The 13,734-nt window shown below is 43.5% G+C and overlaps 1 pseudogene; it reads right to left on the reverse strand.

Annotated features, from left to right (window-relative positions):
• Positions 1-6,984: 6,984 nt before the first annotated feature.
• LOC130290053 (U2 spliceosomal RNA) lies at positions 6,985-7,199 on the reverse strand (annotated as a pseudogene).
• Positions 7,200-13,734: the final 6,535 nt, after the last annotated feature.

The raw sequence follows: 13,734 nt of genomic DNA on the forward strand, positions 1-13,734 counted from the left end.
ATCTTCTTGAGGAGAGCATCAAAAGGAATAAAAAATCTTATAATGTAAGCAATTGTGTTGTTGAAAAAATATACAAAAGAAAACCCAAACATACAGAGGACTACTTTTCTTTTATAATACATTTATTTTTGAGAAGAATGCAAAAACACAATTTTATTGCCTATGTAATACTTTTCTAAGTTGCAATAATGTATACCCTAACAGGGAAAATAACTCAGTAAGATCACATGAACCTCATCATATCTAATGGCTACCTGGTACATTTTAAAATGACATTTAAAATCTTACAAACTGCAAAATTCTATTCCTAAACATTTTTCTTTTTCTATCTTTAACAAAACCAAACTCTCTAATACACCTAAAATTTTAAGAACAAACCCCAAACCCTACTTATCCTTGTACATTTCAACTTAAGGGAGAGCACCAAATGACATTTCAAATCTTCCAATCTACACACTTGTAATACTTCTCTAAGTTGCGATAATATATACCCTAACAGGGAAAAAATGTAATAAGGTCACATGAACCTTAACAAACATCATGGCTACATGATATATTTCAAACTAAAAGGAGCATGAAATTGCATTTATAAACTTACAGACTGCAAAATTCTATTCCTAAACATTTTTCTCTTCATTTTTCAATAACAAAAACAAATAATCTTGAGACAAAAACCCAAACCCTACTTATCCTGGTACATTTTAACTTAAGGAGAGCACCAAATGACGTTTCAAATCATACAAGCTACACAATCCTTTGTTAGGAAAACCCTAAAACCCTAACAACCCCCTAACCCCCTAACCCTGTCCCACGTAAACATATCTTCTTGAGGAGAGCATCAAAAGAAATGAAAAATCTTAGAATCTAAGCAATTGCGTTGTTGAAAAAATATACAAATAAAAACCCAAACACGTAGAGAACTACTTTCCTTTTTTAAGACATTTATTCTTGAGAAGAATGCAAAAAAACATGCAATCTTATAGCCTATGTACTACTTCATTAAGTTGTAATATGATACACCCTAACAGGCTCTAAAAAACTTAATAAGATGACATGAACCATATAAAAAATTGTTTTTACCTGGCACATTTCAAACTAAGAGAAGCATGAAGATGAAACAACACTTAAAATTTTATAAACTGCTAAATTTCATTCCTAAACTTTTTATCTTTTTAATTTTTTCAGTAACAAAACAAACCCATCTTTTAAACATTTAATCTCGAGACAAAAACCCAAACCCTACTTATCCTGGTACATTTCTACTTAAGGAGAGCACCAAATGACATTTCAAATCTTACAAGCTACACAATGCTTACTTGGGAAAACCCTAACCCACGTAAACATAGCTTCTTGAGGAGAGCATCAAAAGACATGAAAAATCTTATAATCTAAGCAATTGCGTTGTTGAAAATATATACAAATGGAAACCCAAAAACGCAGTGGACTGCTTTCCTTTTTTAAGACATTTATTCTTCATAAGAATGCAAAAAAAAACATACAGTTTTATAGCCTATGTAATATGTCATTGAATTGTGTTAATATATACCCTCTACCATCTACCTGGTATATTTGAAATAAAGGGGAGCACCAAATGACATTTAAAATCTTATAAACTGCAAAATTCTAATCCTAAAGTTGTTGTTGTTGTTTTTTTGTTTTTTTTTAATAAACCTTCAGGTTTGCACTAAACACCACATGTATAATATGCCACTTTAACTTCATCATCTTGTCCCTCTGAGGTGGAGTCCAACTTATCATTAGGTTAATCTTTAATTATTCAAAAATCACTAAACACCCGCATTAAATTTTTACGACATGTCTCCACTTCAAAAACTTCCATACCCCCTCTGCCTCAATTTCACCCATTTTCTTTTCATCACATAAATAAACTGTGTACAGCCTATCTAAAATTATTCTTAAACTTCATTCCACTGTTACATCTTTCCTTTTAAACACCCATAAATTCCTTACATCCCACAAAACCTCTTTTATGATAGCCAACAACACAAACATCACTTTTTCCTCCTTTCTTCCAACCATACAAACATTACAACCTCATATGATAAACTCTTAATCCCTGTCAACTGTTTGCACAATGGACCTATAACTCTCCATACCTTCTGAGCCATCTCACAATACCAGAACACGTGCATCACACTTTCAATCCCATTAAAATCTTCTCTTGTACATCTTTCACTCATTCTAATTCCTCTATTACTCTGAAACGATAATGCTCCATGCAAACTCTGCCATCCTACCTTTCTTAGAGCCGAGGAACATGCTCTTGAGTCACCCAAAGTGCAAGAAAACGTGCACAAAGGATGCTTCTCTGACAGGAGAGAGGCATCATAACAAACCTTACCCTTTGCCTCCGGACCAAAAGGTTCCTGCAAGGTTCCAGGTTCAATGTCCCTATTCTAAGGGACCACAAATGCTCCCAGCATTTCCCTTGGCGTTAGCCAAGGTATCTGCCCGCACAGCCGATATCGTTCGGTACCCTGCCCAAGCAGGAGTACCCAGGGTTTTTGCAGGGAGGTGCGGAACCTAATGGCCACACACACACACCTTCCCAAGACCACTAGGAGGGACACCCAGAAGGCTACTGCATCCTAACAATCCTGTGGACACACAACACGCAAAAAGTGACACACTGACAAAAACAAATAAATAAGTGAATGTGTGCAAATATATTGCCGGACATCCGGCCGGATCTATAAAAAATTTCTCTGAGTGCCAGAAGGTGAAGAGTTCATGGTGCCAGTGCTTCCACTCAGCCATCTTATCTTTCTTTTTTTTTTTTTTCTAGAGCTAAGGCAAGTTCTCTCTATCACCCAAAGTGCAAGAAAAAGTGCAAACGTGTCACGCTAAAAAAAATGTGCACAAAGGATGCGTTCTATTGCTAAACCTTTCTCCAACAGGAGGGAGGCCCCCCAACAAATCTTCCCCTCACCTCTGGGCCAAAAGGCATGTGCAAGGATCCAAGTTTGATGCCCCTTTTCACCAAAGCTACTAAGGGGCCACAAATTCACCTGGCTTCAACCTAGGCATTAACCAGGGTATTAGCCAAGGAGCCATATACTGGTAGCATCTTGACAGAAGCCAAGATGCCCAGGGGTTGCAGGGATGTGAGGAACCTGATGGCCACACACACCTCCCCTAGACTGCCAGGAGGGCTACCACCTCCTGACAAATCCTATGTACGAACAAACACATAAAAGTGGTACAGTGACATACAAAAGAATTACAGTTATACTGCCCTGATGCTAGCAATAAGGCCCGGATACCAAGGGTGAGTGTCAAAGGTGATGAGTGTGTGGTGCACTGCGTTCACTCAGTGAGTTATAACACCCAGTGAGATTCAGCACCTCAGGGTCACCACTCAACAAGGCACAAAAGTACCACGGCTCTATACCCTCCCAGCGAGGCAGGAGGAAAATGCCATGGCACACCAGTTCCCTCGATGCAGCATCCATCCTATATCAATGGTAAAGACCAAACCACTGATAAGAACAGATACTACACTTGATCTTAGCCAAAAGGCCATCCTATCTTTCTTAGTAAAGGTATTGAAAGAGCTTTATTCGTCATTCAGTCATCATTACAAATCATACAATAAATTACAATCGCACAAAGCATGACAGTACAATGTACAGCACAGGTTCCCTAAGCTATACACCGTACCACATGCTACGCTAACACTCCGCTCCATCACTCGATATCAAAAAACCAAAGTCGAAAACCAACAACATGTTACAGTCTTTGATCGGAGAGGGGTGTGGGAACAATGGGGGTGGGGGTTGTAATCACAGGGTCAAACTACTGGGCCAACATATGGGGAGATATGGTAAGCAGAGGGGCATTAATCCTCTTCTTCATCGACGACCGGACAATCCAAGATAAAATAGTCTCTAAGCCGGCTGTGGACCAGCCTGCGGCAGTTCTGGACGGACATGTCCTCCCTGTTGTAGATGAGGCGATTCCTGGCCAGCCATATAGTGTCCTTAAAACAGTTCATGAGGCTCTAGGCCTCCTGGATGGCCTCAACGTCGTGAACCCCAGGAAAAAGTCCATAAAGCACCGAATGGTACGATAGGTAGTTACTGGGTACCGAGTCTCTAAGTTCAGGTTCCAGGGTGTTCAGTTGGCCCTGCGCAAAGGGGCACTGCCAAAAGACATGCATAGATGTTTCCTGGGGCAGTACCTGGTTTTGTACAGGCTTCGGACATGCATGAATAACCTCAGAGATAGTTCCCCCTGAATGGCCATCCACGACAAGTCCTTGTGTCCATTGGTTAGCCTTGCAGAGGCTTCATTGTCCCAAAGAGTCTCTGCCGTGGCCTTAGGGAGGCCTGGAACTGGCTCCAGCAAGTCCTTAGCTCTGATGAGCTTGTAAACAGTCTTAGGCTTCCACAAGTTGGGCTCGAGTCCCTCCAGTTGGTGTTCCCGTATGAACCGGACGACATCCCCATAGAACCAGGGAGTGTGCAAGTTGTAAGGGATGGAGCTGTCCCACTTGTCCCAGATGATCCTCTTCCAATGGGGAAAGAGAAACAGGCAGGACATGGACCTGCCCGCGGAGACTTTCTTTTCGACCAAAGTCCTCTGCATGCTGACACATACAAAAGAAGCCCGCAGCAGAGTGGGGATATCAGGAACTCCCTTCCCACCCTTGCTGGGCTCCTTGTACATAACAGTCTATTTAACTCTGTCCATTTTGCCCCAGATGAAGTGAAACACAGTCCGGGTGATGGCCCTGCAAACGGTAGCAAGGGGGGGGCAGGCCTGTGCGGTGTACTGTAGCACAGGCAAAACTTCACTCCGCAAGACAAGTGTTTTGCCCTCAATCGAGAGCTGTTTGGTACTCCAAAGTGCGATCTTTGAGTTCATTTTAGCCAGTCGGTCTTGCCAGGACTTGAGGGCAGCGCCTTCCTTCCCGAACCAGACTCCAAGGATTTGAATAAAGCCTGATTTAACAGTAAAAGGAAAGGGGGCGGAAGAAGCCAGGTGCCATTCCCCGAAAAGCATAGCTTCCGACTTCTCACAGGCAGAGCTTCAGGGGCAAAAGTCAACTGTGGGAAGTCCCACGGGGTCCTGCTGGGCTTAAAGGATTTAGCGGCAGAGAGCAGCTCCCTCGCCGTCAAGGGATCATCCATAGCCGATGCACCTGCAGGATCAACAACGTCAATGATACCTGACAGGAACCTCTCAGGCGGCTTTGGGGTTGGATGTCGTTTGAGGTGTAGAGGTTGCGGTAGTAGTCTGTGAAGACCCCCATCAGCTCCTCCTTGCCCTTCAACATGTATCCAGTCTCATCTCTCAGCTCTGTCAGGGGAGTGTGGCCGGCGTGCAGCTTCCTGAAAAAGAAAGTTACATTTCTCACCCTTTTCCAGGTTCTCCACCTTGGCACGAAAGGTGATTCACTTGGATTCTTCCTCAAAGCGCCTTTTCAAGCTCTTTTTGGTCTCCTCCAGCTCCTCTCTGACGTCCCAGCGGCACCGGTGTCGGTCTTGCAGTGATCGCAATGCTAGCTGCAGCCTCTTGAAGTCCTACTTCTTCTCACACGTCTGTTGTCTGTTTTTTGCCTGAAATAAACAGCGAAATTCGACTTTAACATACTCCCACCAATCGCTAGTAAAGTTGAAGAAACATTTATCATTTCATCACACAATGTAAGCATTTCTGAGTTCCTCCAGGACCTCCCTCTGCGCCAATATGGCGCGATTCAACTTCCAGGAGCCAGGGCCAGATGGAAAACCATGGCCCACAACCCCCTGAAATCAAATGGCCCTGTGGTCAGAGAAGAAGCAGGGGACCATAGAATGCTTAACCGATCTAGACATGAATATGAAGTCTATCCAAGAACAGAGTGAGCCATCGGGGATGCTCCACGTATAGTTCACGGAGCCTTTCCCGATGGACTCCACAGCGTCCTGCAAGGATGCCTCTCTCACCATCTTGATCAGCAGCTTGGAGGAAAAGTCCAGTCTGGCAGATGTACTGGCATGACGGGCTGCCTCATCCAAGGCTCCAGGGTTGGAGAACCTTGGCGGGGCTGGGAGCCAATAGAGGAGCCACTCCAGAGGCCTGGGGAGCATCAGGAGAAGAGGATCCAGGTTGGGTCTCCTTAACGAAAGCCATTGTAAATCCAAAATAAGGGGCAAAATCCAAAAGCAAGGTTGAACCCTGGAAAAAATTTAAGAAAGTGGGTGGAGCTTTGCTAATTTCTCCACCGATTTCCCCAGCAGTTGTAATCCAACAGGAAAGGTCGAAGCAAAATAAAATCCTCGGCAGTAAAAGCTTGATGTTTTAAGCAGATGATGCAGACGAGGGTCGCCTGCCAAGAAAGTCTCTCTTCAAGATTTTTATGTTATGAAGAGAAACTTGAGCCATCCTATCTTTCTTTTTTTTTAGAGCCTTTTTTAGAGCCAAGGAACGTGCTGTCGAATCACCCAAAGTGCAAGAAAAAGTGCAAACGTGTTAAACTAAAAAAAAAACGTGCACAAAGGATGCAGTCTATCGCAAACCCTTCTCAGACAGGAGAGAGGCCCCCCAACAAACCTACCCATTACTGCCGGGCCAAAAGGCACCTGCAAGGATGCAGGTTCGATGCCCCTTTTCACCAAAACTACTAAGGGGTGACAAATGCCCCTTGCTCCAGCCTAGGCATTAACCAGGATATCAGCCAAGGAGCCATATACTGGTGGCATCTTGACCACCGCCAAGATGCCCAGGGGTTGCAGGGAGGTGAGGAACCTGATGGCCACACACCTCCCCTAGGCCGCCAGAGGGGACATTGCATCCTGACAAATCCTGTGTACAAACACGTAAAAGTGGCACAGTGACATAGAAAAAAAAAATAAGCGGATGAGTGCAGATAAACTGCCCGGTCATCCAGCCAGATCTATAAAAATTTCCCTGATCCTAAGCAGAAGGCTGGGATACCAAGGGGGAGTGCCAAAGGTGAAGAGTGGAGTGGAGTGGAGTGTGCGGTGCGGTGCAATCACCCAGTGAGTTTCGGCACCTCAAGGACACCGCTCCTGAGGCACAAAAGTACCTTGGCTCTACACCCCCCAACCCAGAGGAAACAGGTAACATCGAAGCAGCTGTCAAGCTGATTCCTCAGAACCAGCTCCCCACTGGCAAGAAGATGATAAGAACAGATACTACACTTGATCTTAGCCAAAAAGCCAGGAAGAGATTATTAATTAATCCTAACCCTTTCATTTATTTATTTATTTTATTTAAGAGCCGATGCAAGTGCTCTCTATTACCCAAAGTGCAAATGTGTCACACTAAAAAAAACATGCACAAAGGATGCGGTCTATCGCTAAGCCCTTCTCCAACAGGAGAGAGGCCCCCCAACAAACCTAGCCTTCCCCTCCGGGCCAAAAGGCACCTGCAAGGATCCAGGTTTGATGCCCCTTTTCACCGAAGCTACTAAGGGGCCGAAAATGCACCTGGCTTCAAATTAGGCGTTAGCCAAGGTAGAGTCGAGGAGCCGTATACTGATGGCATCTTGACCAAAGCCAAGATGCCCAGGGGTTGCAGGGAGGTGAGAAACCTAATGGTCACACACACCTCCCTTAGACTGCCAGGAGGGACACCCAGAAGGGCTACCGCATCCTGCAAATATAATGCCCTGTCATCCAGCCGGATCTATAAAAATTTCCTGGATCCTAGCCAGAAAGCCGGGATACCAAGGGTGAGTACCAAGGGTGAGTGCCAAAAGTGAAGAGTAATGGTGCAGTGAGTTTAGGCACCTCGGCTCTACTCCCCCCAACCTCATGGCGAGACCCGGAAGAAACACGTCACATCAGAGCAGCTGTCAAGATGATTCCTCAGAACCAGCCCGGAACGCCCCCAGTACCCCTGCCCCCTCCATGCAGCGCCCATACTAAAACCGGCATCATTCAGGCACCAGCATGAAACTAATAAGAACAGATACTACACTTGATTTTAGCCAAAAGGATAAGAAGCAACCATAACACTTTTATTCATTTTCGGAAAAAAAAACAAATCCTCTTTCAAACATTTATTCTTGAGACAAAAACCCAAACCCTACTTGTCCTTTTACATTTCAACTTAAGGAGAGCACCAAATGACATTTAAAATCTTACAAGCTACACAATCCTTTCTTGGGAAAATACCCTTACCCTAATCCTATAGCAAGTGAATCCCGTTGAACACCTGTGGAGATATCTTAACCCCTTAAGGACCGGGAGTTTTTCCGTTTTTGCACTTTCGTTTTTTGCTCCTTGCCTTTAAAAATTCATAACTCTTTCAATCTTTCACCTAAAAATCCATATGAGGGCTTTATTTTTTGCACCACCAATTCTACTTTGTAATGACGTCAGTCATTTTGCCCAAAAATCTACGGTGAAACAGAAAAAAAATCATTGTGAGAGAAAATTGAAAAAAAAAAACGCTGTTTTGTCATTTTGGGGGCTTCCGTTTCTACGTAGTACATTTTTCGGTAAAAATGACACCTTATCTTTATTCTGTAGGTTCATACGATTAAAATGATACCCTATTTATATAGGTTTGATTTTGTCGTACTTCTGGAAAAAATCAAAACTTCATGCAGGAAAATGAATACGTTTAAAATTGTCATCTTCTGACCCCTTATTTTTCCGCGTATGGGGCGGTATGAGGGCTCATTTCTTGCACCGTGATCTGAAGTTTGCATTGATAGGACTTATTGATCGCTTTTTATTCATTTTTTCATGATATAAAAAGTGACCAAAAATGCACTATTTTGGACTTTGGAATTTTTTTGCGCGTACGCCATTGACCGTGTGGTTTAATTAGCGATATATTTTTATAATTCGGACATTTCCGCACGCGGCGATACCATATATGTTTATTTTTATTTTTATTTACACTGTGTTTTTTTTATGGGAAAAGGGGGGTGATTCAAACCTTTAATAGGGGAGGGGTTAAATGATCTTTATTCACTTTTTTTTTCACTTTTTTTTTTTGCAGTGTTATAGCTCCAATAGGGACCTATAACACTGCACACACTGATCTTTATCATTGATCACTGGTTTCTCATAGGAAACCAGTGATCGATGATTTTGCCGCTTGACTGCTCATGCCTGGATCTCAGGCACTGAGCAGTCATTCGGCGATCGGACAGCAAGGAGGCAGGTAGGGACCCTCCGGCTGTCCTGTAAGCTGTTCAGGATGCCGCGGCTATCCCGAACAGCCCACTGAGCTAACCGGCACTTTTTTCTTTCACTTTTAGCCGTGTGGCTCAGCATTGCGCACGCGGCTAAAGGGTTAATAGCGATCAGTGCTGCGCGGTATTAGCAGCAGGTCCCGGCTTCATTATGATGCGGGGTCACCGTGGGACTCATACATCCTTGATCCTTAAGAGGTTAAAATTGCTGTTGAGAAAAGGCGCCCTTCCAATAAGAGAGACATGGTGCAGTTTGCAAAGGAGGAGTGGTCCAACATTTTGTCTGAGAGGTGTAAGAAGCTTATTGATGGTTCTAGGAAGCGACTGAATTCAGTTATTTTTTCCAAAGAGCGTGCAACCAAAAATTAAGTTAAGGTACCAATAATTTTGTCCAGCCCATTCTTGGAGTTTGTTGTGACATTATGTACAATTTGCTTTTTTCCTCCCTTTTTTGGTTTAGTTCCAATACACACAAAGGGAATAAACATGTGTATAGCAAAACATGTGTTACTGCAATCCATTTCTGTGAGAAATACTTCATTTTCTAGAAAAATTTCAGGGGTGCCAACATTTACGGCCATGACTGTATGTACAGCACCGTTTCATCCACTCCGCAACCTTCTCTCGGGCACTTGGCTCTCACCACCAGTCCTCCCCTGTGCTGGAACTCTCTAGTAGGGAGGCACTGGTAAAAAAAATTGCCCAGGCAAGATCCTTGTGTACATTCGCTAGGAACTTCCCGTACACATTCCGCCATACCATTTTGGACCTTGTCTGTGTGCTGCCAAGGTAACCTCACTGCCAAGATAACCTCCCTCTGCCTGAGGCCCTTCAATACCTTCCTTTGGTCCCCCAATATGCTTTGGGGGCACAGGAGCGTTTAGAGGGATGCAAAACCATCTTTTAAAAACCATGCCTGCAGCGTACCTGAAAAAGCAGCTAAAAATGCCATTGAATTTAATCATTTTAAAACAGAAACAGAAATACTTAATGTAAAAGAATGTAAAAAGGTTAGAAACATCTTTCCCGCCATTATCTTTACTTTTGTACATAAAATCATGCTTTAATTTTCAGGACCAAGCCCATTTTGGCCTTAAGGACCAGAGCGTTTTTTGCACATCTGACCACTGTCACTTTAAACATTAATAACTCTGGAATGCTTTTAGTTATCATTATGATTCCGAGATTGTTTTTTCGTGACATATTCTACTTTAACATGGTGGTAAATTTTTGTGGTAACTTGCATCCTTTCCTTGTAAAAAATCCTAAAATTTGATGAAAAATTTGAAAATTTTGCATTTTTCTAACTTTGAAGCTCTCTGCTTGTAAGGAAAATGTATATTATAAATAAAAAAAATTTTTTATTCACATATACAATATGTCTACTTTATGTCTGCATCATAAAAGTGACGAGTTTTTACTTTTGGAAGACACCAGAGGGCTTCAAAGTTCAGCAGCAATTTTCCAATTTTTCACAAAATTTTCAAACTCACTATTTTTCAGGGACCAGTTCAGGTTTGAAGTGGATTTGAAGGGTCTTCTAATTAGAAATACCCCACAAAAGACCCCATTATAAAAACTGCACCCCCCAAAGTATTCAAAATGACATTCAGTCATCATTTTAACCCTTTAGGTGTTTCACAGGAATAGAAGCAAGGTGAAGGAGAAAATTCACAATCTTCATTTTTTACACTCGCATGTTCTTGTAGACCCAATTTTTAAATTTTTACAAGGGGTAAAAGGAGAAAATTTATACTTATATTTGTAGCCTGATTTCTCTCGAGTAAGCACATTCCTCATATGTCTATGTAAAGTGTTCGGCGGGCGCAGTAGAGGGCTCAGAAGGGAAAGAGCAATAAGGGGATTTTGGAGAGTACGTTTTTCTGAAATGGTTTTTGGGGGGCATGTTGCATTTAGGAAGCCCTTATGGTGCCAGAACAGCAAAAAACCCTCACATGGCATACCATTTTGGAAACTAGACCCCTTGAGGAACATAACAAGGAATAAAGTGAGCCTTAATACCCCACAGGTGTTTCACGACTTTTGCATATGTAAAAAAAAAATTTTTTTTTCACTAAAATGTGTGTTTCCCCCCAAATTTCACATTTTTCCAAGGGTTAATAGCAGAAAATACCCCCCAATATTTGTAACCCCTTCTCTTCTGAGTATGGAGGTACCCCATAAGTTGACCTGAAGTGCACTATGGGTGAACTACAATGCTCAGAAGAGAAGGAGTCATATTTGGCTTTTTGAGAGCAAATTTTGCTCGGGGGGCATGTCACATTTAGGAAGCCCCTATGGTGCCAGAACAGCAAAAAAAACACATGGCATACCATTTTGGAAACTAGACCCCTTGAGGAATGTAATAAGGAATAAAGTGAGCCTTATTACCCCACAGGTGTTTCACGACTTTTGCATATGTAAAAAAAAATAAAAAAATTTCCACTAAAATGTGTGTTTCCCCCCTAATTTCACCTTTTTGCAAGGGTTAATAGCAGAAAATACCCCCCAAAATTTGTAACCCCATCTCTTCTGAGTATGGAGGTACCCCATAAGTTGACCTGAAGTGCACTATGGGCGAACTACAATGCTCAGAAGAGAAGGAGTCATATTTGGCTTTTTGAGAGCAAATTTTGCTCGGGGAGCATGTCGCATTTAGGAAGCCCCTAAGGTGCCAGAACAGCAAAAACAAACACACATGGCATACCATTTTGGAAACTAGACCCCTTGAGGAACGTAACAAGGGGTACAGTGAGCATTTGCCCCCCACTGGTGTCTGACAGATCTTTGGAACAGTGGGCCGTACAAGTTTTCATTTTCACGGACCACTGTTCCAAAGATCCGTCAGACACCTGTGGGGGGTAAATTCTCACTGCACCCCTCATTACATTCCGTGAGGGGTGTCGTTTCCGAAATGGGGTCACATGTGGGGTTTTGTTTTTTTTGCGTTTGTCAAAACCGCTGTAACAATCAGCCACCCCTGTGCAAATCACCTCAAATGTACATGGTGCGCTCTCCCTTCTGGGCCTTGTTGTGCGCCCCCAGAGCACTTTGCGCTCACATATGGGGTATCTCTGTAGTCGGGAGAAATTGCGTTACAAATTTTGGGGGGCTTTTTTCCCTTTTACCTCTTGTGAAAATGTAAAGTATAGGGCAACATCAGCATGTTAGTGTAAAAAATAAAAAAAATTTACACTAACATTCTGGTGTAGACCCCAACATTTCCTTTTCATGAAGGGTTAAAGAAGAAAAAGCCCCCCAAACCTTGTAACGCAATTTCTCCCGAGTACAGCGATACCCCATATGTCGCCCTAAACTGTTGCCCTGAAATACGACAGGGCTCCAAAGTGAGAGCGCCATGTGCATTTGAGGCCTAAATTAGGGATTTGCATAGGGGTGGACATAGGGGTATTCTACGCCAGTGATTCCCAAACAGGGTGCCTCCAGCTGTTGCAAAACTCCCAGCATGCCTGGACAGTCAACGGCTGTCCGACAATACTGGGAGTTGTTGTTTTTCAACAGCTGGAGGCTCTGCTTTGGAAACAGTGGTGTACCGGACGTTCTTATTGGGGGAGGGGGGCTGTGTAGGGGTATGTGTATATGTAGTGTTTTTAACTTTTTATTTTATTTTGTGTTCGTGTAGTGTAGTGTTTTTAGGGTACAGTCACATGGGCGGGGGATTACAGCGAGTTTCCCAGCGCAAAATTTGCTGCATCTCAAGATGCGAGAAACCCACTGTAAAAGCCTCGCCCATGTGAATGTACCCTGTACATTCACGGGGGTGGCGGGGCGGGGGGCTTGGGGGGGTTGCATCAGCTGTTGCAAAACCACAACTCCCAGCATGCATGGTCTGTTAGTGCATGCTGGGAGTCATAGTTTTGCAACAGCTGGAGGCACACAGGTTAGGAAACACTGAGTTAGAAACAGACAATGTTTCCCAACCAGTGTGTCTCCAGTTGTTGCAAAACTACAACTCCCAGCATGCCCAGACAGCTGAAGGGCATGCTGGGAGTTGTAGTTTGGCAACATCTGAAGGGCCAGATGTTGCTGAACTAAAACTCCCAGCATGCCTGGACAGTCAGTGCATACTGGGAGTTGTAGTTTTGCAACAGCTGGAAGAGCACAGATTGGAGACCATTATACAATGGTCTCCAAACTGGGGCCCTCCAGATGTTGCAAAACTACAACTCCCAGCATGCATGGTCTTTTAGTGCATGCTGGGAGTTATAGTTTTGCAACAGCTGGAGGCACACAGGTTAGGAAACACTGAGTTAGAAACAATGTTTCCCAACCAGTGTGTCTCCAGCTGTTGCAAAACTACAACTCCCAGCATGCCCAGACAGCTGAAGGGCATGCTGGGAGTTGTAGTTCGGCAACATCTGAAGGGCCAGATGTTGCTTAACTAAAACTCCCAGCATGCCTGGACAGTCAGTGCATGCTGGGAGTTGTAGTTTTGCAACAGCTGGAAGAGCACAGATTGGAGACCATTATACAATGGTCTCCAAACTGGGGCCCTCCAGATGTTGGAAAACTACAACTCCCAGCATGCCCAGACA

Source organism: Hyla sarda, chromosome 8, assembly GCF_029499605.1.
Source record: "Hyla sarda isolate aHylSar1 chromosome 8, aHylSar1.hap1, whole genome shotgun sequence".
Taxonomy (NCBI): domain Eukaryota; kingdom Metazoa; phylum Chordata; class Amphibia; order Anura; family Hylidae; genus Hyla; species Hyla sarda.